Raw genomic sequence first — 24,231 nt, 5'->3', positions numbered from 1 at the left:
AAATTAGCTGGGCATGGTGGTGCATGCCTGTAATACCAGCTACTCAGGAGGCTGAGGTGGGAGAATTGCTTGAACCTGGGAGGCAGAGGTTGCAGTGAGATGAGATGGTGCCACTGTATTCCAGCCTGAGAGACAGAGTGAGACTCCATCTGAAAATAATAATAATAATAATAATAATAATAAAGTCTTCAAAAATTATTAAAAACATACTTATTAGTAGGTAATAAACTATTATGTGAATGCATTATACAGAAATTATTAGGCCAGGCATGGGGACTCATGCCTGTAATCCCAGCACATTGGGATGCTAATGTGGACAGATTTACTTGAGGTCAGGAGTTCAAGACCAGCCTGGCCAACATAGTGAAACCCCATCTCTACAAAAATACAAAAATTAGCTGGGCATGGTGGCAGATGCCTGTAGTCTCAGCTGCTCGGGAGGCTGAGGCAGGAGAATTGCTTGAACCCGGGAGGCGGAGGGTGACACAGGGAAACTCTGTCTCAAAAAAGAAAAAATTATTTGACCACTTTACCACCACGGTCATTGTTGTTTCCAGTTTTCCACTATTATGTATGACAGTGTGATAAACATGCAAAGTAGTTTTGCTTGAGACTTAGATTATTTCCTCAGGCTACATTCTTTGAAGGAGAATTACTGGGTCCAAGAGGAGAATCTTATAAAGATTCTTGGTTACAAATTGCAGATTGCTTGTCAGAAGATTAACTAAGTTGTTCTTCCTCCAATAGTGTCTAAGGGTATTTGACTCATTCCATTTGTCTTAGCAATTAGTATCTTGCATCTAAACGGCCTTGTTCAGCAGGGGGGGTGTGGCCTTTGCTGGAGGCCTGGCCCCCCATTTAGCCACACATATCAAGAGCTTGAACCATGTTCTTGAACAGCCAGGCCAAGTAGAGGAGCAAAGCTGGAGAAAATGTGGGAGGGGTGGCCCCACAGCCAGCAGATCTTGTTCTGTTCTCCCTCCCGATCGAACACAGATAATAACAATGAGCCGCTCTACTTTGGGGATTTAAGTTAGAGGTTAGAAAGAACTTTCTGTCCATGAAGAGCACTGAATACTGGGACTCGGGTCTTTCTAGTCCTTCTGTTTGGAGTTTGGAGGGGCAAAGATGCTCTTTTGCTTGTAAAGTTCAAGGCCAGGTGCATGGAGAGAATGAGAAGATGAGCGGTGGCCTTAGGAGAGCCTCACAGTTCACATGGCACTAGTGAGGGAAGGGCCAGCTAAATGGCATGGTTGGGTGAGGAGGTTGAGTGGCTATAAGTGTCAGATACTGGCTTGGGGACAGGTCTTCCATGCACTCTCTGCCTTGAACAATACAGACAGACCAGGTAGCCCCAGTTTTGCCCATAGAAGAGGTTTTGCAATGTGCAAGTCCTGCCCTCACAAGGGTTCTGGTCGATCCCTGGCCACGTGTCCAGAAAGGTAGTGCCTAGGTGCTCTGACCTGCTCCGGCTGTCTCACCTTTCTTTTCAGTGCCTCCCCTTTCTAAGACATCACTTAACTTCCCCTTTCTAGGTGGATCCTCTAGCCACCTGGTGAATATGTCAGGCCTTCAGAGGCTGTGAACGAAAGAGCCAGGGTCCGCCTGTCAACACAAGCCCAGGTACCTGGAACTCTAACACGGTCTGGACTTCTTTCCCACTGCCTCTTTCCCTCTTTTTCCCTGCAGGCTTCCTCCTGGCAAAGTGGAAGGGATGCAGAGGCTGCTGAGGTCAACCACAGCCTGTAGATGGACAGAGCAGGGATCCCACAGGGCTCACACACCCGCAAAGTGCTTGGGCAGGAGATTGTGTGGCCTCAGATCTTATTTATAATATCTCCCATCCCCCCTCTCCTTAGCCCTCCCCTAGATGCAGCTGGCCAGGCATGGCCCAATTCAGATGCACCCACACCTATGGCTTATTGGAAAATATTCTCTATTATCTTACTCATGCAACTATTGAAAAATCCTCCCTCATTTGGGCTGCCTTCCTGAACCGACCCACAGAAAGGCGATCATGTGGCCCATTCCCATCTGTCTAAACAAAAAATGCCTGTGGCTCTCATTCTTGCCCCTCACATGAATGCCCTTATGCCAGAATGTATATCCCCACACACAGACAGACTGTCAGTCTCGTGACTTGTTATCTCATGAGGTCTGGGTTCAGGCCATTTGTGACACCCTCTGGGGAATCCTGAGAGTGAGCAAATTATTGCTGGCAAAACTGCACAAATGTCCTAAAATAAAGGGTCTCATCGCCTCCTACTACCACCTAACTTTTATTTCCCTCTTTTGGCAATACTTGTTGTCATGGAGATTCTAACACAATGGGGCAGGTAGGAAGCCGGTTGCTAGGCAACGAGATGCTGGAGGTACAGGATTGGCTGCCAAGGTCTAGAGGAGCAGAGAGGATAGAGAGGGAAGGTGGAAAGTAGAGAAACACCCTGGGGGCAACACAAAGGCATGGGAGAGAAGCAGAAGACAGGACCAAGGGGAAGAGAAAAAAAAACAGAAGCCAGAAGAGAAAACAAGCAACCTCCCTGGTGCTGGGTCATCATTTGTGTATGTGCTAGGATGCCCTCAGTAAAAACAGCAAAGCGAAACAAATATACACTAATATATTTTCATAGCTGTGTTTATATTGTAGCAGGATGAATAAAAATTTACACAAAAAGAAGTTCTTAAATATCAGGGCAGAAAAATTCTACCAGAAGATACTCTGTACAGTGGAAAGAGCATGGGCTTTAGTGTCAAAAACTTGGGTTTGAATCTTCACTCCACCCCTTCCTTCCTTGATGTGTGAAGTGGCATGACTTCTTTGAGCTTCAGTTTTCTTTCTTTCTTTTTTTTTTTTTTTTTGAGACAGAGTCTTGCTCTGTCATCCGGGCTGGAATGCAATAGCACAATCTCAACTCACTGCAACCTCCGCTTCCCAGGTTCAAGCAATTCTCCTGCCTCAGACTCCAAAGTAGCTGGGATTATAGGTATGCGCTACCATGCCCGGCTAATTTTTGTATTTTTAGTAGAGACAGGGTTTTACCATGTTGACCAGGGTGGTCTCGAACTCCTGACCTCAAGTGATCTACCCGCCTAAGCCTCCCAAAGTGCTGGGATTACAGGTGTGAGCTACTGTATTATAAATTTATAAAATGTATTTTATTTATAAAATGGGAATAGTCGCCAGGCATGGTGGCTCACACCTGTAATCCCAGCACTTTAGGAGAACACTGTGGGAGGATCACTTGAGTCCAGGAATTCTAGACCAGTCTGGGCAACATAGTGAGACCTCCATCTCTACAAAAAAATTAAAAATTAGCTGGGCATGGTGACATACACCTGTCGTCACAGCTACTCAGGAGACTGAGATGGGAGGATCCTTGAGCCTGGGAAGTCAGGGCTGCAGTGAGCAGTGATCATGCCACTGCACTCCAGCCTGGTGACAAAGAGAGACCCTGCCTCAAAATAAACAAAATGGGAAGAGCAACATTTATCTCACAGGGTTGTTTCAAGGAAAAATGAGATGAAGTGATGAGCTCGGGCACAGAGTGGGAGCTCAGGAAGTGCTCAGTCACATGGTTATTTTTGTTGGCTTTCTGTGACCAACCATTTGTTTTTATCTTAATCACCATTATAACCAGAATTGAAAGGCTGTGCAACGAAGTGGAAAGAACCTTGTTCCCGATGCCCAAAGACCTGGCTTCCATCCAGAGTAATACACCTACTGACTGTGAGACGTGGGCAAATGATTAACCTAAGTCTCAGTTGCTCATCTCTAAAATGGGGATAACAATCTCTCCCTCATCCACCAGGCGGATGTCCTAAATGCTGATTACTCCCATCCCGACTCCCTGCCTGGACTACTGCCTGGAGTGGGGCCAGTTTCCACCTTCAAGGAAGGGAAGGGTTCAGTGGTACCTGGATGCCCTTCCAAGCACCCCAATTCTATGTGACCATGTAGAAGACAGTGAAAGAGAATGCAGGCATGTAGAAGACAAAGCAAAGGGATATCCTCCAGGCTAATTTTCAGGCAAATTAATTCTGCCAAAGTCATGACTTCTGCTACCAGAAGCAAAGGGCAGTAGTAGGTCCTGACCGTAGTTACAGATGAAAACGTACAACAACCATTCCTGTATATTTCACAATGATGAGACTACATGAGGTCTGTTCATGAGCATGTGAGTCACCAAGTCATAGGAGAAGAGATACTTAAGGTGGCAGGACTGACTTGAGTTACCAGAGGCAGGTGGAGCTTTGGTAAAATACTGGATGCCTCCCAGGAAACCGTAAAATCTTTTGGGACCCATGAAGTTCAGAGAATTATTTTTGATGTCAAGCCTAAACCTTTCCTGCTGTAATTTTCAGTTCAGTCTCCCTGGTTCTGTCCTCAGAGAGCAATTAGCTGGCTGAGAAGATAACTGTCTCACCAACTTCTAGGTTCACGCCAGGACTGGGGCTGCAGGCAGGAGAGCAGTGACTCACGCAGACACTGTTTAATTCAGCTGTCTCACTGTCTACACTGCTTCCCTAGCTCTCGCCCCCAATGCTCTAAATCCCTCTGTGGTTTTGAAGCCGACTTTTCCAATAATACCAACAACATCAGGGGAATGCTGCTACCATTTCTGCTTGGCCTGAGCCAGGCTTATCGGGATGGAGAGGCTGGGCGAGGGGGCTGAATGGGACTCGGGAAAGTCAGGAGTGTGGGTAGGACCTGAGGGGCAGCTGGTTTCCATCCCTGTCCCCCTGGAGCAACCCCCAGCCAAGAGCAGCTCTCAGGAGGTGCGGAAAGCGTAGCTCTGTGGCCAAGGATGAAGGACTATGGCTGAGTTCATGGTAAAAAAAAGATAAGGCTGGGTGTGGTGGCTCATGGCTGTAATCCCAGCACTTCGGGAGGCTGAACTGGGCAGATCATTTGAGGTCAGGAGTTTGAGACCAGCCTGGCCAACACCAACATGGTGAAACCCTGTCTCTACTAACAATACCAAAATAATTAGCCAGCATGTTGGCACACACCTGTAATCTCAGCGACTGAGGAGGCTGAGGCACGAGAATCACTTGAACTTGGGAGGTAGAGATTGCAGTGAGCTGAGACTACACCACTGCACTCCCGTCTGGGCGACAAAGCAAGACTCTGTCTCAAAAAAGAAAAGACAAAAATAGAAACAAAAACAGTTAGAGAAGAACCTAATTGCAACTTTAAGAACAAGGAGTTCTTTAGGCCCAATGGGGTCCAATTCTTTTTCTCCTGCACTGGGAGGAAACATGAAGAAAAATGCTTGAACCTGTGGCAGCAAGAAGGACTCAGGAGAGACTTCAGGAGGTGGCCTTGGCAGTGACTGGGTGGAGAAGGAAGTCCTCTGATGCGGGTGGCATGTTCTGATTGGATTGATGTTTTTTTCATTTTAGACCCTTAAAAGGTGGACTATTGCCAAACCGTTCTCTCTGGTGGGTCAGTGGAAGCAGAGAGTGGGTGTGGGAAATACACCTGAGGAACCCATGTTGAGGTGCTCCAGAGAGGGGCAGTTGACAGCCCAAGCTGGGCAGAACTTGGAGGTTTGCAAAGGGCTTGTAGAATCCCCCAACACCACCACTGAGGCTGCCACGAGGGAGTAGAAAGAGCTGCTGGGGTGGGGGGCTCCCCTGCTTTAACTAGATTTAAGTTCGACTGTTTTAAATATTAGTGCTTCTGTTAGTCTGTTCTATCTGCTGTAACAAAATTCGGCAGACTGGGTGGCTTTTAACAACAGAAGCATACTTCTCACAAAGTTCCACAGGGAGGAAGCCCAAATTCAAGGCGCCGGCAGAGGCAGTGTCTGTGAGCACCTGCTTTGTGGTTCATAATGCACCTTCTTGCCCTGCCCTCACATGGTGGGAGGAGTCAGGAGTCTCTCTAACGTCTCTTTGATAAGGGCCCTAATCCCATTCACCAAGGCTCTGCCCTCATGACCTAATCACCCCTAAAGGCCCCACTGCCTAATACCATCACCCTGGAGGTTAGCAATTTTTTTTTTTTTTTAGACAAGATCTCACCCCCTCGCCAAGGCTGGAGTGCAGTAGCGTGATCACAGATCACTGCAGCTTCAACCTCCCGGGCTCAAGCGATCCTCCCACCTCAGCCTCCTAGCTAACTGGGACTACAGGTGCATGCCACCATGCTCAGCTAATTTTTTTTTGTGGTAGAGTCGGGATCTCACTGTGTTGCACAGGCTGATTTTGAACTCCTGAACTCAAGTGATCCTCCTGCCTCAGCCTCCCAAAGAGCTGGGATTACAGGCGTGAGCCACTGCACCTGGCCAGGATTCCAACATGTGAATGTTGAGGGGATGTGAACATGCAGACAACAGCAGCTCTCCCTGTTAGAGCTTATGGAAACGATGTGGTCCCCAGCTGAAATAAGTCTGAAGACTCCTCCAGTTGTGTAGCTCCCTGGAGCTGGATGAGGTAGGTGACTGCTATGGCTGCCATCAGTCTGTCTCTGAACAGGAGCCAGAGCAGGAGATAACCTGAGGTGTCTGAGAGCTTGGGAAGAGGAAGAGCAGGTTTCATTGTGAAAAGCAGGTTTACTGACCACCTTTGGCAGAGCCCCAGGGAGGGGCAAACCTCCCCAGGAGACGGCTCCTAGAACTAAGGAAATGAACCTTCCAGAGCCAGACGTCAGGTAGGGATTCTCTCAAGTGCTAGAGGATCACAATCTCGGGATAAACTTGATCTTGAGGGCTTTTTGGCTCAGGAGAGTCCTTTGCTCTTTTACTAGGATCGAGGGATCAGACACCTCAGTGTTGTCAGCCTCCCTAGGCTTGAAATTTCTGACTCATCTTGGTCCATTTTTTTTGTCACTCCCTCCCCCATTTTTTTTGAGTTTTTATTTTGAAGTAATTTTAGATTTACAGAAAAGTTGCAAAGATAGTACAGAGTTCCCATCTACCCTTCACCCAGTTTCCCCTAATTTTAGAATTTTACATAACCACGGTACATTTGCTAAAATGAAGAAATCAACACTGGCACATTACTATTAACTAAAGTGCAGACTGCATTTGGAGTCCACCAGTCCTTCCTCTGATGTTCTTTTTCTGTTCCACGATCCAATCTGGGATACTCCACGGCATATAGCTTCCCTCCACCTTTTGAAACCGAAGCTTCCTTTGGAAAACTCCAGCCTGTCTCCACCATGCTTCCGGGGAAAAGAAGTCAAATTTTGGGTTATCGTCCACCCTCGGTTCAGAGCAGGATAGCACCGCGCAGGGCACGGTGCAGGAATAAAAGGAAGAGAAAGTCACAGAGAAAACGAGTCAAGGGAGGAGGCTCACTCAGTGACCTGGAGAGTCTCTCCTTTGGGGCTTTTCTCTGCTCTGGCCTTAGGGCCCCCTCTGGTACAGATGTCATTGACTGTACAAAGGCTTTCAGGGATGATTGCAGGGCCGCCATCCCAGGAACTGGGAGAATGAGGTATCCAGAGTCACAGATGAGCTGCTTTGCTTCAGACCCTTCCCCTCTCGGGCGGATAACCAGGCCTGAGATGTCTCCTTGGTTCAGAGCCCAGAAATTGGCCTGTGACTTTAAAACTCAGCCCCTATTTTTGAGCACATAGCACTTCATAATAAACAGCAGAGAAAGTGAAGCTGAGACAAGACTGTATCTCAGCAGAATTGTTTCCAAATAAAGTGTTGTTTTTTCCCCCTCAAGCTCTCCCTGGAGAGGCCGATGGTGCTTTAAAACCACTAAATATCTCTCCTTGTTTATGACACAGACGCCATCCCTCCCTCCCCCTGTTCCTGAGCCTGGTCTCTTTTATAGCAATTGCGTGAGTGGCGCTGAAGAGAATCAGAGCAGGCGCTCGGAAGCCTGCCTGATGGTTCCCCCTCCTAGTAAGAGGGTCTCATGACAGATGCAAGATTCATGGAGAGAAGCTCCCAGGACTTGAGCATCGAAGTGGGCCCTAAGTCCTGGATCTCTCTGGCTGCCTGCCACAGACCCTGAGCTGCCAGATAATCCATTCTCCTGTACCAACTGTGGGTCAGGACCTCATGAAACCCTTAACAAATTCATTTTGTGCTCTGTGTTTACGAGGGTCACGGGGAACTGGAATTGCATCTGGGAGAAAGGGATGGAAGGGGCCATCCGAGGAGAGGTTAATGGACTAGGGTGGCTGATTCCAGAGTGAAGGTCAAAGCGGGGCTGGCTCATGGACCTTGCAGATATAATGCCTTTGTCCTCGGTTCCCACTGAAACTGGGCCTTTCAAAAGGAAATCCTCCTCTAGCCATAAAGACTGGGGTTGGATACAAGAAAGGGACATGAGGAGGAGCTGGGAACCCCTGAATCATGTGGTCCAAAGAGAGTGTGACCTCATTATCCCAGAGGGTCCTCCTTGTAGGATTCTGCCTCCTCAGGGTCCCAACTTGGCCAGCTAAGCCCAAGTGGAGCGGCTGTCAGAGTGGGTGACTGCCAAAAGGCAGAGATCTGGCCTTATGCCTCTTCATGTGCTAAGTGGGGCCAGCAAAACCCCCATGAGAGGTTCCAGAAATGTTTTCTGAATGACAGGCAGCTCCTTCCTGATCCCAGTGCCCTGCCTAGTAATGATTTTATGTTTAGAGGCAGCGGGAGGGATGTCATGGCCTCTGTATGGCCTATCATCAGCTCCAGGGTAAGCCACAGAAAACAATAACGCCCCCTCCCACTTACTTCTGTTCCCAAACTGAACAATCAGGCTCCTCATGAGCAGGACCCTACCAGGCTGTAGTTTCACGGCGTTTATAAAATGGCAACATGAGGGCTGCCCTCACCCACTGCTTTTACTGTACCCGTTAGCTCAGCTCCTTCTAGTAGGGGGAAGGCATTTGACAGACGACAAACTTGAGGTTGGGGAGTGTGAGAGATTGTCCAAGGTCACAGCTCCATGCCCACTCCTATTCCAGGCCAAGTATGTCCAGTTGGTCTTGCCATCCTGCCAGTTTTCTTGACCCTTGCTCTCTGGTCTCACCACCATAACTCAGGCCTTTCTGTGTTCTCACCAGGACACACACTTTGTTCTCCCCACCCTGTGCTGCATGGCCGAGTCATACCATTTCTACCCTGAGGCCAGAAAGACCTGATCAAATTGTGGTTCTGATAATGACCCTCCCATGAAGTAAAATCAAGTTTCTTGGGGGTCCTCTAAGACCCTCCATCACTTGATTTCTCTTTATCTCCCAGCCTCATCGCTCTGCCCTCCCTGCCTCGTTCTTTATCTTCAAGTTTTACTAAACAGTTTATCACTTATCCACACACCACAAGGTTTCAAGTCTATCCTTAGCTAATTTCTTTTTTTTTTTGAGACGGAGTTTCGCTCTTGTTACCCAGGCTGGAGTGCAATGGCGCGATCTCGGCTCACCGCAACCTCCACCTCCTAGGTTCCGGCAATTCTCCTGCCTCAGCCTCCTAAGTAGCTGGGATTACAGGCACGTGCCAGTATGCCCAGCTAATTTTTTGTATTTTTAGTAGAGACGGGGTTTCACCATGTTGACCAGGATGGTCTAATCTCTTGACCTCGTGATCCACCCGCCTCGGCCTCCCAAAGTGCTGGGATTACAGGCTTGAGCCACCGCGCCCCGACTTTTTTTTTTCCTTGGAGACACAGTTTTGCTTTTGTTGCCCAGGCAGGAGTGCAATGGCACGATCTTGGCTCACCACAACCTCCACCTCCCAGGTTCAAGCAATTCTCCTGCCTCAGCCTCCCAAGTAGCTAGAATTACAGGCATGCGTCATCACACTCAGCTAATTTGGTATTTTTAGTAGAGACACAGTTTTTCCATGTTGGTCAGGCTGGTCTCGAACTTCCAACCTCAGGTGATCCACCCACCTCAGCCTCCCAAAGTGCTGGGATTACAGGCATGAGCCACCTCGCCCGGCCTCCTTAGCTAATTTCTATTCATCCTTCAAGCTCAGCTCAGATGTCATCCCTTCCAGGAAGACCTCTCTGACCTTCTGTAAGTGGCCCTGAGCTGCCAGAGCACTGTGTACATAGCGCTGGCTGCTCAGTCACCATGTATACCTGGCTCATCTCCAAAGCTGCCTTCTTGAAGACACTTAGCTTAGGCCTGGTATCATGCCTGGCACGTAGTAGATGCTCAGTATATACTGGAGCCATTGATGACACCTTGACGCTCAGCTGAACTCCCTCCCCTTGCTCCCTTGCAGAGGTGGGTGGGGCTGACTTCCTCCAACTCTGCTGGCTGGAATCTAGGGGAATGGATAGGGCAGGAGATGGCACGCCTCACAGGGGAGGGGCCTGCGTCACCTCATCACATTGGGCCAGGACATCATGGGCACAGCAGGAGGAAATGAGACACAGCTGGCAAGGAAACAGACCAGGAACTCTTCCCAGTGGAACAGGAAGCAGGGTGGAGCGTGGGGGCTGAGCTTCCGCAGGAGTGGGAGGGAGGAAACCTGGCTCCTGTGCTCGGCTCCTCCCAGCTCAGCCCTCAGCCCGGTCACTGGAGCAGGGGCTCTGCAGCCTGAGGGAAGGGGTCATTGCGGATCCTCTTCTCAGGCTTTAGCCAGAGGGCCCCATGGGCATGTTAGAAGGTTATGTGATGATAGTCTGTGGTTTGCACAGTGAGTCTTGACAAGGAAGCCCCCAGGACGACAGCTGAGCCGCCTTCAGAGTGAGGCGGGAGGGTGAGAGGGACAGTGTAGGGGGGTATTTGGCCAAGGCCGGTGTGTGTGAATCCTGAGAAATGCTGGGTGCCTTAGGTAGGTGAAAGCTGAGAAGACAGATGGGCCTGCAGAAGGCCTAGAACACTCCCTCTCCTCAATCCCCTTCACTGATTCCTTAACCTCTCATCACAAGATCGCTTCCTCAGTGACAATTTCCCTAACCCCCCAGACTAGACCAATGTTCCCATTGCTTCTCCCTTATTAAAACCTACCCTGCTAGGCTGGGTGCAGTGACTCACACCTATAATCCCAACACTTTGGGAGGCCGAGATGGGCAGGACACCTGAGGTCAGGAGTTCGAGAGCAGCCTGGCCAACATGACGAAACCCCATCTCTACTAAAATACAAAAATTAGCTGGGTGTGGTGGCAGGCACCTGTGATCCCAGCTACACGGGAGGCTGAGGCAGGAGAATCGCTTGAACCTGGGAGGCAGAGGTTGCAGTGAGTCGAGATCACACCACTGCACTCCAGCCTGGGCAACAAGGGCAAAACTTTGTCGAAAAAAAAAAACCTACCCTGCTTGTCCAACATCTTCCCACTGGCTAGAAGCTCTGTTGGGGCTGGACCATATTTCGTTTACCACTCTATCTCCCACACCAACTGCAGTCCTGTAAACATAGTAGATGCTCAATAAATATGGTCGAACAGGTGACCACAGGAAGTAACTGGAGAATGATGGAAATGGGAATCTCATGACCAGGCGCTAAGTCAGAGCCAAAGACAGAGCCAGAGAATGACAGTGTCAGCCCTTTCCTCATCCAAAAACAAACAAACAGAAAAACCTGAGGAGTTCTTTGAAAGTCCAGCCCGTGAGCTGCTGTGGTTCTTTCACATGAGCCCAGCCAGTAACAGGACTGGCTTGATCAAGCTCCCTCTTCAGTGCATCCAAAGCCCTGGGCTAACTTGAGCTAACCTCAGGGCTGGAGTTAGGGTACCCCAGAGAAGGGAAGAGAGTCCCTGGACTAACAAGAGATACATGAAGGTGCCCATGGCAATTTTTCAGCCTGATGGGAGAGGTGGGGTCTACAGGTGGACAGAGACTCAAGAGAAAAATAATAACAACAGCAAACACTGATGGCCACGCACCACATGCCAGGCATTGCTTCCAGCATTTCACGTGTATCAATTCATTTCATCTTTGCAAAACTCGGTGGGGTAGATTATGTTATTGTTCTCATTTTACAGGTGAGAAAACCGAGACAGAGTGAGGTTAAGGTGCTTGCCTTAATCACACAATCAAGATGTGGGGTGGCTGAGATTTAAGCCCAGGCTGCTGGCTCCAGAGCCAATATTCTAAATCACGACTCCACAGCATCTCTGGTATGAGTGATACACATAACTGCAGAGGACACAGTCCTGAAGCAATGTTAACCACAGTTAGTTAATTAGCATCCTAGAAGAGGAGAATGCTGCGTCAGGAAGGACATGGTTTGGTGGAAGAGGCAGGAGAAGGACACCCTGTTTGCAGGGGACACATAAGTGATGACTGAGACAGCACAGGAAATTCTGCTTTCAATTCAGCCGAGAGGCAGAGGGATAGAATATATTCCCCCTTCCCTTGGCTGGAAAACAGTGGCCATGTTGGAGGTCAGCTTCTAATCCCAACTGAAATCTCCAGACCCAGCCCACTTGCTGTGACAGTGCCCACCGCTGCGCCTGCCTGCCCCCAACCTGCCCCCACCCTGCCCCCAGTCCCTGCCTCAGATTGATCAGAAGGGTATGGCCTGGAGAGGAGGGTACTGGTGAGCCGAGGTGAGAAACAGACTCTGTGCCCTTTGGCACGTGGGAGGGAGGAGGCTTTAAGGAAGCACTTGAATAAAGTGTAGCCATTGAGCCAGAGAATCAGAAAGAGAGAGCTGGATGGGGCCTCTGAAGATCTGGCTTATTGAGAAAGCTTCAATTGAAAGAAAGAGGTTTGTTGAATGAAGGAAGAGAAGCAAAACAGCATCCAGTTCTAAGCATGAGTCAGGGTGAGGTGCCTAGTACTACCCTTATACATCCTGTGCCTAGCACAGTGTCAGGGCCCACAGAAGAGCTGATAAAATTGAACCCAAATAGCAAGTTTTGCAGCAGAGGCAGACATCTGAGCTTGGCCTGAGATTGCCCGGGGTGTCAGTACCGAGGACAGGGATCCCACTGGTGGTGGGAGTGCCTCAGGACCAGCCCAGACTCGCAGCCTTGGAGCTGTGCTTGGATACCATCCTCAGACATGTGGTGGGCCCACCCCAGAGACATGAAGCAATCCTCAGCTGCTTTCACATCCCTCCCCTCAGGGGCCTCCTCGCTGTGCTAGGCACAAGAGCAAAGCACCTTGCATTTGCCTAATGCTTAGCCCAGATGCCTCCCTCATAAAGATGATTCAAATAGTCCCTGCTCCGTGCTCCCTTTCTCAGGCCTGACCCTCTAAGCTGGTCTCTGAATCCTGGAGCAGCGAGGGGGCTTCAGCAGTTTCCCGTGCTGGACAGCTCCCAGAGCCCAGTTCCAGGGAGGAGCCTGCCATTCCGTCCGCTGTGCCCCAGGGCTCTGCGCAGGCAAGACTGTCCAGAGAAAGGCCAGCTCCCCATAACCCCCAAGGCCCCTCACTCACTTCACCTCACTCACCACAGAGAGAACCCATAATGCTCACTTTGCTGCCTGCCAGTCCTCTCCCCATCTTTTTAGAGTAACCCTGCAGAGCCAGGCCTCAACTATGCTGATAAGAGAGTTCATGGGGCCTGCATCGTGAGCTCTGCCACCGATCTGGACTAACCCGGCTCCACCTCTGGTTACTCAAAGTCCACAGACCTCTGATCACAGGGCTCTCTTCAAGCTGGCTCCTAAGGCTCCCTCCTGCAGGCTCTTGCAGACTCCATGCAGCCTGGGAGCTCCACAAGCTTTCCCTTCCAGCAACCACCTCCTCCTCTCCCTTTCTCCTGGTCATCCTGAGCCCCAACCCTGTCTTGACCAAGAGGCTCTGAAATGAACAAATGAGGCAGAAATAAGGCCCTGCCCACATGGTGCACTCCCATAGCTCAGGAGTAAGGACTGCTTGGGCCCACAATGGCCCTCTGAGCTACCAATGGGCAAAGAAGTGCCACTCCTTTGCCTGCAGCCAGACTTCCTGGCTCTCAGCTCTTGGCTGGTGCTATTCTCAGGACAGCTTGCTACATTCAGCCTCTTCCCACCTGCACCAATGGTGGTCATACCACCCTGACCCCCAGGGCCTGAAGGCAGAGGCTTAAAACACCTGCTCTTAATTCATCATCATCCTGGTGAGCCTCCAATGGCCCCAGGCTCATCCAGTCTTCCTGCAGCTGCAACTGGAGCAGAAACAGAAGGGATAGTACTGAAAGCTGGGAGTGGCTCAGAGTTGGGAAGAAGCCTGTGCTGAGGCCAACAGGAGCCCTGGTCTGATGGTGGGAGAGGAAAAAGAATCTGTACTCAGACACATGCTAAACCGCCCCCTCCACTACCCCCATAACAATGTTGCAGTCATAGCAACATACAAATGACTGCACGCATCGTGCGGGCCCCGTACGTGGAAGTTCAGGGGACTCCTGAGAAAAGACAGAATCAGAAGAGAATGGGCCAAAGGAGAAAGGCCACCAACATTTGGATAAACTGTTCCTTCTGGATTAGGTTCTGCAATCCTCTGACTCATCTGTCGTTTAACTGCTGCCCCAGGGCCTGACTAATTGCAGGAAAGTTGAATGTAGCCAAAGAAAACAGAGGTAGATGTTAGACAGCCTTAGGTTTCCAGGGCTTGGAGGGAGAGCAAATGTCTTAATTTATGGGCATGCATTAGCCTCCCCCACAGGAGAGGAAGTTGTCTCTGGCCAGGAGTGGATTGAGGCCCCAGGACCCAAGTAGCCCCGCCTGCTGACAGGCTTGTGGGGTTGATAGATGAACAGGGCCTGAAGCTGGAGACGCTTGGAGCCGGAAAAGGCATCAGTCACCTAAGGCTTTATCAAGCTAGTGGCGGCAGCCGTGATCCAATAACCCCATTCCCGCCCCACATCCCAACCTCACAGTTGCAGTCCCTACTCAGCCCCAGATATCAAAACTTCCACCTTCCAGATGGGGCAATACTGCTTGGTGACTGGGACAATTTAAGGTAGGGCTTGGCAACATCTTTGGTGATGGGTCCCTCATGCAGACTAAATAATGTCCACAGAGTTCCCCAGTAATCAGGAACAGGGAGTGAGATGTGACTGGGAGAGGACATAGCCCCACATTGAGAATGGTAGTATCTGAGAGTGATGGCAGAGGACCACCAACTGCATCCCAATCCTCCCTGGACTCGCTCCTGGTCTGATGGGTAGAGCTCTGGGCTGGGAGGTAGACTGGGTCCCCTCCCACTTGGCTACGGGGCCCTCCACCCCTTTCTGCAAAGTGCTGTCATCTTGCCACCTGGACCCCAAGACCTGAGCTTCTCTTCCATTCCCTGCTGGGTGCAATTGCTTATCTCCTCCTTGCCACTCTCTTTGTATCTCAGCCTTTAGAGCACAACCCAAAGACTGTCTCCTCCAGGAAGCATTCTGCTCTAGGCCCCCCGTTCTTTAATTCATGACCCTGATTTACTGACTGGCACTCTCACCACCTTACATGGAATAAGTGGGCAAAGTGCTGCCTACAGAGCACCAGCCTGAAAGTCAGGAAACCCTGGTTCAAGCCCCAGCACTGCCACCCTGGCTGTGTGACTCTGGTGAAATCACTTGCTCGCTCTGAATTTGTTTCTTCAACAAAATGAAAGGTGGCGCTAGGAGCCTTTGGGTGATGGCGTTCTGCTGGTTCTGTGAGCTGCTGCCCCACCCCACCCTTTGCCAGGGGAACACTCCAGGGTAAGACTGTGTCTTCCCTCTTTGCTTCAGGATTGCGTCTGCTGTTGCTGATTCCACAAAGACTTGCTGATGGCAAATGGGAGGATGTGTGTGCTAGCAGAAGGCAGCTAGAGGAGAGGCAGGCAACTTTTTAGAACGCTAATGGCCCATGCAGGTGTGACTGGTGCTTCTCATGCAGGAAGCACCTCAGGAGCCCTGCTGCAGGGAGAGAGGAAGGTGGAGGTTTGTTGGGGGGGGAGGAGGCATCTCTGCACACTGTCCTCGCATTGCCTAGTCTGCAGCCTACACAGGCTGCCTCATCAAAGACATCGCCAAGCCCTGCCTTAGATTGTTTCAGATCCTGAGCAGGGTTGCCCTATCCAGGAGGTGGCAATTTTGATATCTAAGGCTGAGTAGGGGCTGCAATCAAGAGCTCAGGGGTGGCGACCCATTCCTGCCATTTTGGGTGCTGTTCTTCTCAGTTTGAGCCCATGTCCCTTCCTTTCCCTGCCTCATGATTCAGCTTTTTCACCTTCCTGGACCTCTTAGGGGAATGCAGGAGAGGGACAATGCTGCAGAGAGAAGATGCTCTTGAGAGGGAGATGCCAGAAGCAGTGATCCACAGGCCAGAAGGAGATGTTGCAGTTAGGGTGGGGCCCAGGGTGAAGCAATGGGTCTCCTACCCGGAGAGCCAGCCAGCCGGCTGCAGAGCTGCAGAGATTTGCATATATCTGCATATATTTACACACACTTATTTTCTGTCCCAGTGCCAACCTAGCTCCCCACACCCTCCTTCTCTATGCCAGCCTGCTCAGCCCCTGAGCCCAGGCAGGACAACACCTGGCTGGGAGCGCCTGGGGCCACTCAAAGGCAACTGAGCCGTGGGAGGGACCCTGACTCTGGGAGGTTGTGCGAACAGCCTTTCCTCGCCTCACCTCTTGACAAAGAGGCCTTCTGAGCACAGATCTCCCGTGGTGCCAACCTGTCATTGCTAAGGGGTGATAACAACTGCAGCCTCCCTCCCCTGCCTCTTCTCCCCCAGGTGACCCCATCGCACATTAAGGATGAGTAGAAAATCCATGTGTAGCTGGAGAGAAGCCCTAGAGATGTTTGACACCAACACCATTGTTTTATAGGAGAGGCAAAGGAAAGGGGCTGAACGCTCGGTTAATTCAGCCAATCTGTCAATGCTGCCTACTTTGTGACAGACACCACTCTAAAGGCCAGGAATTCAGCAGGGGACAGAACAGCCCCAAGTCATCCTCTAACAGCTTGACTGCATGTGTTGGAGAGAAGGGCCATGAAGAAAAAGGAAAGGTAACAGGTTAGATGGTGCTAAGTATGCTGAACAATAAAGAGAGAGAAGGGTCAGGGAGCGCCAGGCTGGGGTGACATGGCGGTTAGAAAGACATCTCACTGTCTGCGATCCTCAGTCACCAGCAAGCCAGTTAACAGAATCAGAGCTACAGTCGGCCCTTCTAATGCCTATCCCACCCCATTCCACCCAGCCACTCCTTCCCATCTGCTTTTCTGGGCTGGAAAATAGGGCAAAACAGTTCTCAGGGGCCTGGTCGCCTCGGCTAAGCCAGCCCACCGGCTCGTGGCCTAGATGCTCCAACTCCTGGCCCCTCGCAAGAGCCTCACCTACCCAGATGGCAGCTTCCCCTGCAGCCCTTCCTCAGCTGGGCCTGGGCACCTCACAGCATGCAGTCATTAAAACCTGTGTCCGAAAAAGCAAGCCAGGGGTTGCCAGAGACCAGGAAGAGGAGGACTGATGGAAACTTTCTGGAGTGATGAAATGTTCTAAATCATAACCATGATGGTAGTTCAATGACTGTATGTGTGTCAAAACTCATCGAATTTCACTTTATGTAAATGAAACCCCATCTCTACTAAAAATACAAAAATTAGCCGGGCATGGTGGCGGGTGCCTATAATCCTAGCTACTCAGGAAGCTGAGGCAGGAGAATGGCTTGAACCTGAGAGGCGGAGGTTGTAGTGAGCTGAGATTGTGCTATTGCACTCCAACCAGGGTGACGGAGGGAGACTCTGTCTCAAAAAAAAAAAAAAAAGAGTCTTCCCTATGAAATGGTTGTGAGGATCAAGCTACATAACATAACTTTGGGGTCATCCATAATATGTGCTCAGTTAATAACAACAGGCTGGGCTCGGTGGCTCACACCTGTAATCCCAGCTCTTTGGGAGGCCGAGGCAGGTGGATCGCTTGAGCCAGAGAGTTCGAGATGAGCCTGAGCAACATGGCAAAACTCTGTCTCTGCTAAAAATACAAAAAATAGCCAGGAGTGGTGGTGTGTGCCTGTAGTCCCAGCTACACAGGAGGCTGAGGTGGGAGGATCAATCGAGCCTGGGAGGCAGATGGTGCATTGAGCCAAGATCATGCACTTCACCTCAGCCTAAGTGACTGAGTGAGACCTCTTCTCAAAACCAAAACCAAACAAACAAAAAACCCCAAAAAACACTTTATTCAACATTTATCGGGCAGGCATTAGCTTTAGTGCTTTACACATATTAACTTATTTAACATTTCCCCACAAGGTACTAAATATTACTATCCCCATTTTATGGATGAGGAAATTGAGGCATAGATGTCAATTTCCTTCTCCTTTCCCTATCTGTAACATGGAAATTTTCAATCTTTATTTTTAACTCTGTTTCTGCTGGATATTAATGGATGATCTGAGGTAAAAAATCTCCATATTCAAATAAGTTAGAGAAGTGGGAGGCTGAATAGATTTCTCTTTTTAAAAATGGAGATATCATTCACATATAATAAAATCCAACCTTTTCGGCTGGGCATGGTGGCTCACAACTGTAATCCCAGCACTTTGGAAGATTGAGACAGGTGGATCATCTGAGGTCTGAGGTCAGGAGTTCGAGACCAGCATGACCAATATTATGAAACCCTGTCTCTACTAAAAATACAAAAATTAGCTGGGCATGGTGGTGTGTGCCTGTAGTCCCAGCTACTCAGGAGGCTGAGACGGGAGAATTGCTTGAACCCGGGAGGCAGAGGTTGCAGTGAGCAGAGATCACGCCACTGCACTCCAACCTAGGCAACAGAGTGACTCCATTTCAAAAAAAAAAAAAAACCTTTTTAAATTGTTCAATTGGTTGGTTTTTAATATACTCACTAAGTATGCAACCATGACTACTATCTAATCTCAAAACATTTTCACCATTCCCAAAAGAAACCCGAAACCTATTGCAGCCGCTCCCTGTTTTTCCTGTCCCCAGCCCCACCAACCACTAATTTACTTTCTGTCTGTATGAATTAGCCAAAACTCATACCTGGGCGTGTGGCTCACACCTGTAATCCCAGCACTTCGGGAGGCTGAGGAGGGAGGATCACTTGAGGCTAGGAGTTCAGACCAGCCTAGGCAACATAGCAAGACTCTGTCTCTACAAAAAAAAAAAAAAAAAAAAAAAATTTAATCAGCTGGGAGTGGTGACACCTACCTGTAGTCCTAGCTACTCAGGAAGCTGAGCGGGGAGGATCGCTTAAGCCTAGGAGGCAGAGGTTGCAGTGACCCGAGACTGTGTCACTGCACTCCAGCCTGGCGACAGAGCAAGACTCCATCTCAAAATAAATAAATAAATAAATAACTCCCCCATTTCTCCCTGCCCAACCCCCATTTTACTTTCTGTCTCTAGTAATCTGACTACTCTAGGTAACCCAGAGAAGTGAATCACAGAGTATCTCTTTGTGGCTGGTTTGTTTCACTGAGGATTTCACCAAGGTTCAGCCACGTTGTAGCACGTATGAGAATTTCCTTCCTCTGTAAGGCCAAATCATATTTCATTGCATATCGCATTTTGTTTATCTCATCTGTCGACAGATACACGGGTGGCTTCTGCCTTTGGCCGTGGTGAATAACGTTGCCACGAACATGAGTGTACAAGTATCGCTTTGAGATTCTGCTTGCAGTTCTTTCGGGTGAATGCTGAGAAGTGGAATTGCTGAATCATATGGCATTCTATTTTTAATATTTCGAAGAACTGTCATACTGCTTTCTATAGCTGTTGTACCAATTTACATTCCTACCAATATTGCACTCAGTTTCGGTTCCAGTTTCTCCGTATCATTGCCAGTGCTTATGACTTTCTGTGCTTTTGATAGTAGCCACCCTATTGGGTGTGAGGTAGTATCTCTTTCCGGTTTTGACTTGCGTTTCTTAATAATTAGTGATGCTGAGCATCTTTTCATACACTTGCTGTCCATTTATATATATCCTTTGAAGAAATGTCTAGTCATTTGCTCATTTTAAAAATCAGGTTTTTTTTGTCGTTGTAGAATTGTAGAAGTTCTTTATATTTTCCAGATACTAGACCCTTATCAGATATACGATTAGCAAATATTTTTTTCCTAATCTGTGGGTTGTCTTTTCACTTCCTTGATATTGTCCTTTGAAGCACATTTTTAATTTGTTGAAGTCCAATTTGTCTATTTGTGTGTGTGTGTCTGTGAAGGAAGAGCTTCTCAGAGCCTTTCCTATGTTCACGTAGATCAAGATTCCAAAAGACAGATGGATCTTACTGCATTTCCACAACTTGGCTGACCACAGAAACCTAGTTCTGTGCCTCCCCCATCATCGTTTTCTCCTCAAAGAATTCTCGAAAGCCCCAGAACACACTGAAATGTTCTGCTTTAAGGGTTTTTAGCACTTCACGGAAAACCCTCCAGCAGAAGATGAGGCATCACACATTCAGAACCCTAAAACCCGAATAGATCCAGCCCAGTGCCTGACTTCAGGGATGAGGTCCCAGTGACCTGCCCAGAGCTTGGGAGACTGCGGAGATCAGGCCCTTAGGACAATTACCCAGACAGGAAGTATTTGTCTTATCAGTTGTGCATGGGGCAGAGGCTGGGTGGGAGGATCTTGGTCAGTTGTTAGAATCCTCAGTGAGGATTTTAGGCCCATCCTTCACTCTTGTGAGCCTTTGGTTTGGAAAGGCAGGGGCCCTTCTCCCCTCCCATGGGATGCCAGGACCTGGACTGCCTGCCAGCTGGCCAAGAGCTTCCTTGATTCCCTGTTTCACTGTCTGCTCCAGACTCTCCCCAGACCCCTCTCTCTAGATGACTCAGGGGCAGATGAGTGAACTGAGTGAAAGAGCCAGAATCCAGGCCTTGGTGGAGCATCTGGACTGGCCCAGCCTGTCAGCAGGGCTGATGGGCTAAGCTCTGAGGGTTTCTTATAGACTCAGAGGAAATTCTAGAAACAGACTCAGGAGGGCTTTCGTAAGGCTGCCGTGGGCTCTGCCGGACACAAGCACATCCCAAGCTGGAACCAGCTGCTGAGATAGCAGCTGTATTCCATCTCCAGGATTTGGTTTACCCAGATGTCAACAAGGTCCAATGCCTGACAATTATACAACTTTTTCTTTGAAAGTTTGCACACATATCTCAGGCAATCTCTTAGTCACATGGGAGACCAGAGGGGCAACAAAGTTCTTTCTCATTCACTCCTTCCTAACACATTATGACTCCGGAGAAGCTAAGTGGTTAGAATCCAGATTCTTTGTTTTTATAGCTGCATATAGATTATAGGTTACATTTCCCCCTCTATATGCAGCTCCATCTTGTAAGGAACCATTAGATGGGCAGTCCCTGAAAACAGGGCGTCGTGAAAAGAGCAATGGTTTTACAGTCTCCTAAATGTGGATTTGAACCTAGAGTCCTCCAGGTATTGGATGATTGACCTTTGGACCACGTCCTTCACGTCTCTGAACTTGATATTGTTCTTACACTTAAAATGGAAATAACAACACATGTAAAAGATCTGGCACGTATCTTCTTTTTTTTTGAGACAGAGTCTCACTCAGGCTGGAGTGCAGTGGTGTGATCTCAGCTCACTGCTACCTCCGCCTCCCGGGTTCAAGAGATTCTCCTGCCTCAGCCTCCCAAGTCGCTGGAACTACAGGCACGTGCCACCACATCCAGCTAATTTTTTGTATTCTTTTTTAGTAGAGACAGGGTTTCACCGTGTTAGCCAGGATGGTCTCATCTCCTGACCTCATGATCTGCTCACCTCGGCCTCCCAAAGTGCTGGTATTACAGGCATGAGCCACTGTGCCTGGCCTGGATTCTCTAATTTTTCAGAGGAGGAAGTTAGAGCGCAGAATGAGTGATTTGCTGAAGGACACACTGCAAAGTGAGATTGCTAAATTCTTCTACTAAATCCAAGTCCCCTTGGGCAGGTGAAGGCCTGACTGGCTCCTCTCCCCTAGGCACCAACACTGCGCTGCTTAGGCTATTTACATGCTTTGTCTTGTGGCTTGAGTTTTGACTACTGGAAGCACCATTTGCCGTGAGAATAGAAGACTGGAGGTTTACACAGTTACGCAAGGGAGCTGGCAACTTCAACAGCTCCTTATTCATTTCCATGGCTTCCTTGGGAAGAAAGGAGACACAGGATTTCAAAGGCTCAGAAAAGGTCAATTGTTTGCCCAAGGACACCCAGCAAGCTTGTAACAGAACCATGCCAGGGCCCCAGGTGCCACCCTCTGTCCCAGAGCCCTTCCTACCAGCTTCAGCTGCCTCCTTCACCCACTCAGAGATTCCCACCTCCAGCAGGGAAGGAGTTAATGCTAACCTCTGTTGGCCTCTGCAGGTGCTGCTCTTGAGAAAGAGCCCCTTAGCAGAGTCTACAGATAATGGGAGCAGGAGAGATAACAAGCTTTCTGTCTTAATTGCAGACGGGAAAAAGGGTTGGCTTGTTGGAGGGCTTGGACAATTAACACAGCTGGGGCACAGGGCCTGATGAGCCCTGGATGGGGCCTTGCGCCTGCTGTCTCCTCTCCGACAAGCACAGCGATCAGGGCTATTATACCAACACGGGCAAGCCTGACGCAGCGTGAGTCTGGTCAAGGCACACAAAGAAATCAGCCAGGCAGGGAGGAGGCTGAGAAATCACCAAATGGGCCAAGCCCCAGAGGGTGCAGAGCCGCCATGGTTGGCCCCGCTCAGATACCTGGACAGTCGGAAAATGGGCTGAGCTGCACAATGCCGGGCCTTGGGTCCAGCCCTCAGGGCTATGGCAGCGGATGCTGAGGGATCCTGTGTACACGGCAGCCTCCTGTAGCCTCTCCAAAGGCTAGGGGAAGAGGGAGCAGCAAGGATGACAGTTAAGATCAGAGAGCGGAGTGTGAGTGGGTCTCAGAAGGAGAGCAGCGTGCTTGGGATCCTGTCTAGCTTATTGAAGGGTGTCATGGACCTGGCCGCAAGCCAGAAGCTTTGCAGTCAGCAGGCAGGGGCTGCTGACCAGGCTGGGACTGGACCTCAGCACTTTTCCTTCATTAAGTCCCCAGTGCTCTCCCACGCTCCCATTCCTGGCGACACGCTTCCTCATGTGAGCCCACCTCTCTGAGATACTGGACACTTCGGAATCATGCTCCTTTGTTGGATTTCCCCATTCTTTGGCCTCTGGGCCCGTCCTGGGCCTTTTCTTCCCATCCATTCCACACTATTCCCCAGCTCTTCTCTGTGTGGGGGAGCTGGCTGGCTGATGCCTGCAGGCTGACTGTCCCAGGGTCCTGAGTCAGCTGGCTTCTGGCCATAGGAGGCATTAGTACGACAAAGAGACTGGGAGGAAGGGAGAAGCCAGGGGATTCCTCTCTCTTCCCCTCTATCTCAGGAGGTGTCTTAGCAATATCCAAGTCTCCTTAGAGGCCCAGTCCTTCCCAGACTGGTCCTGTGTGCTTCCAGATTCCCAGGATCTTGGTTGCCTCTGCCTCGGGGTGGCAGCTGCTTCCTCCTGTTTGACTCGTCAGCTCTTCTCTCTCATGTAGCCAGTTCTCAGCACTAAATTTCCTCGTTTGCAAATATGAAAAGTGGTTTCTGGTAAGAATGACTGATATGAACTCGTGACCAGGCTTCCCTGCCCTTTTCAGACTCACGTGGTGTGTCCTTCATGGTTACTCTTTTGCTGACCACTTCTAAAACATGGCCGCTCTGTTCTTGGTCTTTTTTTAAAAAAATTCTTAATCAGGGAACTTTTTTTTTTGAGACAGAGTCTTGCTCTATCACTCAAGCTGGAGAGCAGTGGTACAACCTCAGCTCACTGCAACCTCTGCTTCCCAAGTTCAAGTGATTCTCATGTCTCAGCCTCTGGAGTAGCTGGGACTATAAGCGTGCACCACGACGCCCAGCTGATTTTTATATTTTTAGTGGCGACGGGGTTTCACCATGTTGGCCAGGCTGGTCTTGAACTCCTGACCTCAGGTGATCCTCCCACCTTGGCCTCCCAAAGTGCTGGGATTACAGGTGTGAGCCACCGCGCCCAGCTGGCGCTCTATGTTTTTAACTACTAATTCTAAGTAGCAACTTTCAAATCTGCTTCTCTCTGGCTTTAACTTCTCCCTGAGACACTTGTCCACCTGACATCCTTACTGGGCTGCTCACAGACTCCCACACTTGACACAGCTGCACTTCACTTCTTTCTTTCCCTCTCAAAATCTGATGCTCATCTTCTCAGTTGACGAGCTACTTCTCAGCAGCTCAGATGGCTCCTGAGCCGAGGCGTCAAGCTCCTCCTTTCTCCCACGTCCATTCCATCTTGTGAATCTTCCTAAATCTCGCTCAGGATTATCCCTGCAACCCGTCTCCACCACCACTGCCTATGTTCAACCCTCACTCAAACCATAACAAAAACCCGCTTGCTGGTCTCTCCACTTCCTGCCTTGTCCATCCCAAGATGACTGCTCAGAAACACACGTCTGACCA

The 24,231-nt window shown here is 49.6% G+C and overlaps 1 protein-coding gene across 3 annotated transcripts in view; it reads right to left on the bottom strand.

Annotated features, from left to right (window-relative positions):
* Nucleotides 1-24,231, bottom strand: part of NAV1 (neuron navigator 1) — a 263,151-nt gene that overhangs the window by 205,116 nt on the left and 33,804 nt on the right. For 2 of the 3 annotated variants that reach the window (XM_064360228.1, XM_064360230.1), the window contains exon 2: nt 18,801-18,911. The exons of the other annotated variant lie outside the window; for it this stretch is intronic. The gene's annotated coding sequence lies outside the window, so the exon portion shown is untranslated. The remainder of the gene's footprint in view (nt 1-18,800; nt 18,912-24,231) is intronic. 3 annotated transcript variants of the gene reach the window in all.

This window comes from Aotus nancymaae, unplaced genomic scaffold (genome assembly GCF_030222135.1).
Source record: "Aotus nancymaae isolate 86718 unplaced genomic scaffold, 86718_ANA_hifiasm-v0.15.2.pri h1tg000039l, whole genome shotgun sequence".
NCBI classification, from domain to species: Eukaryota; Metazoa; Chordata; class Mammalia; order Primates; family Aotidae; genus Aotus; species Aotus nancymaae.
The sequence above is the reverse complement of the archived record's forward strand: the minus strand, read 5'-3'. Positions and strand labels throughout refer to the sequence as shown.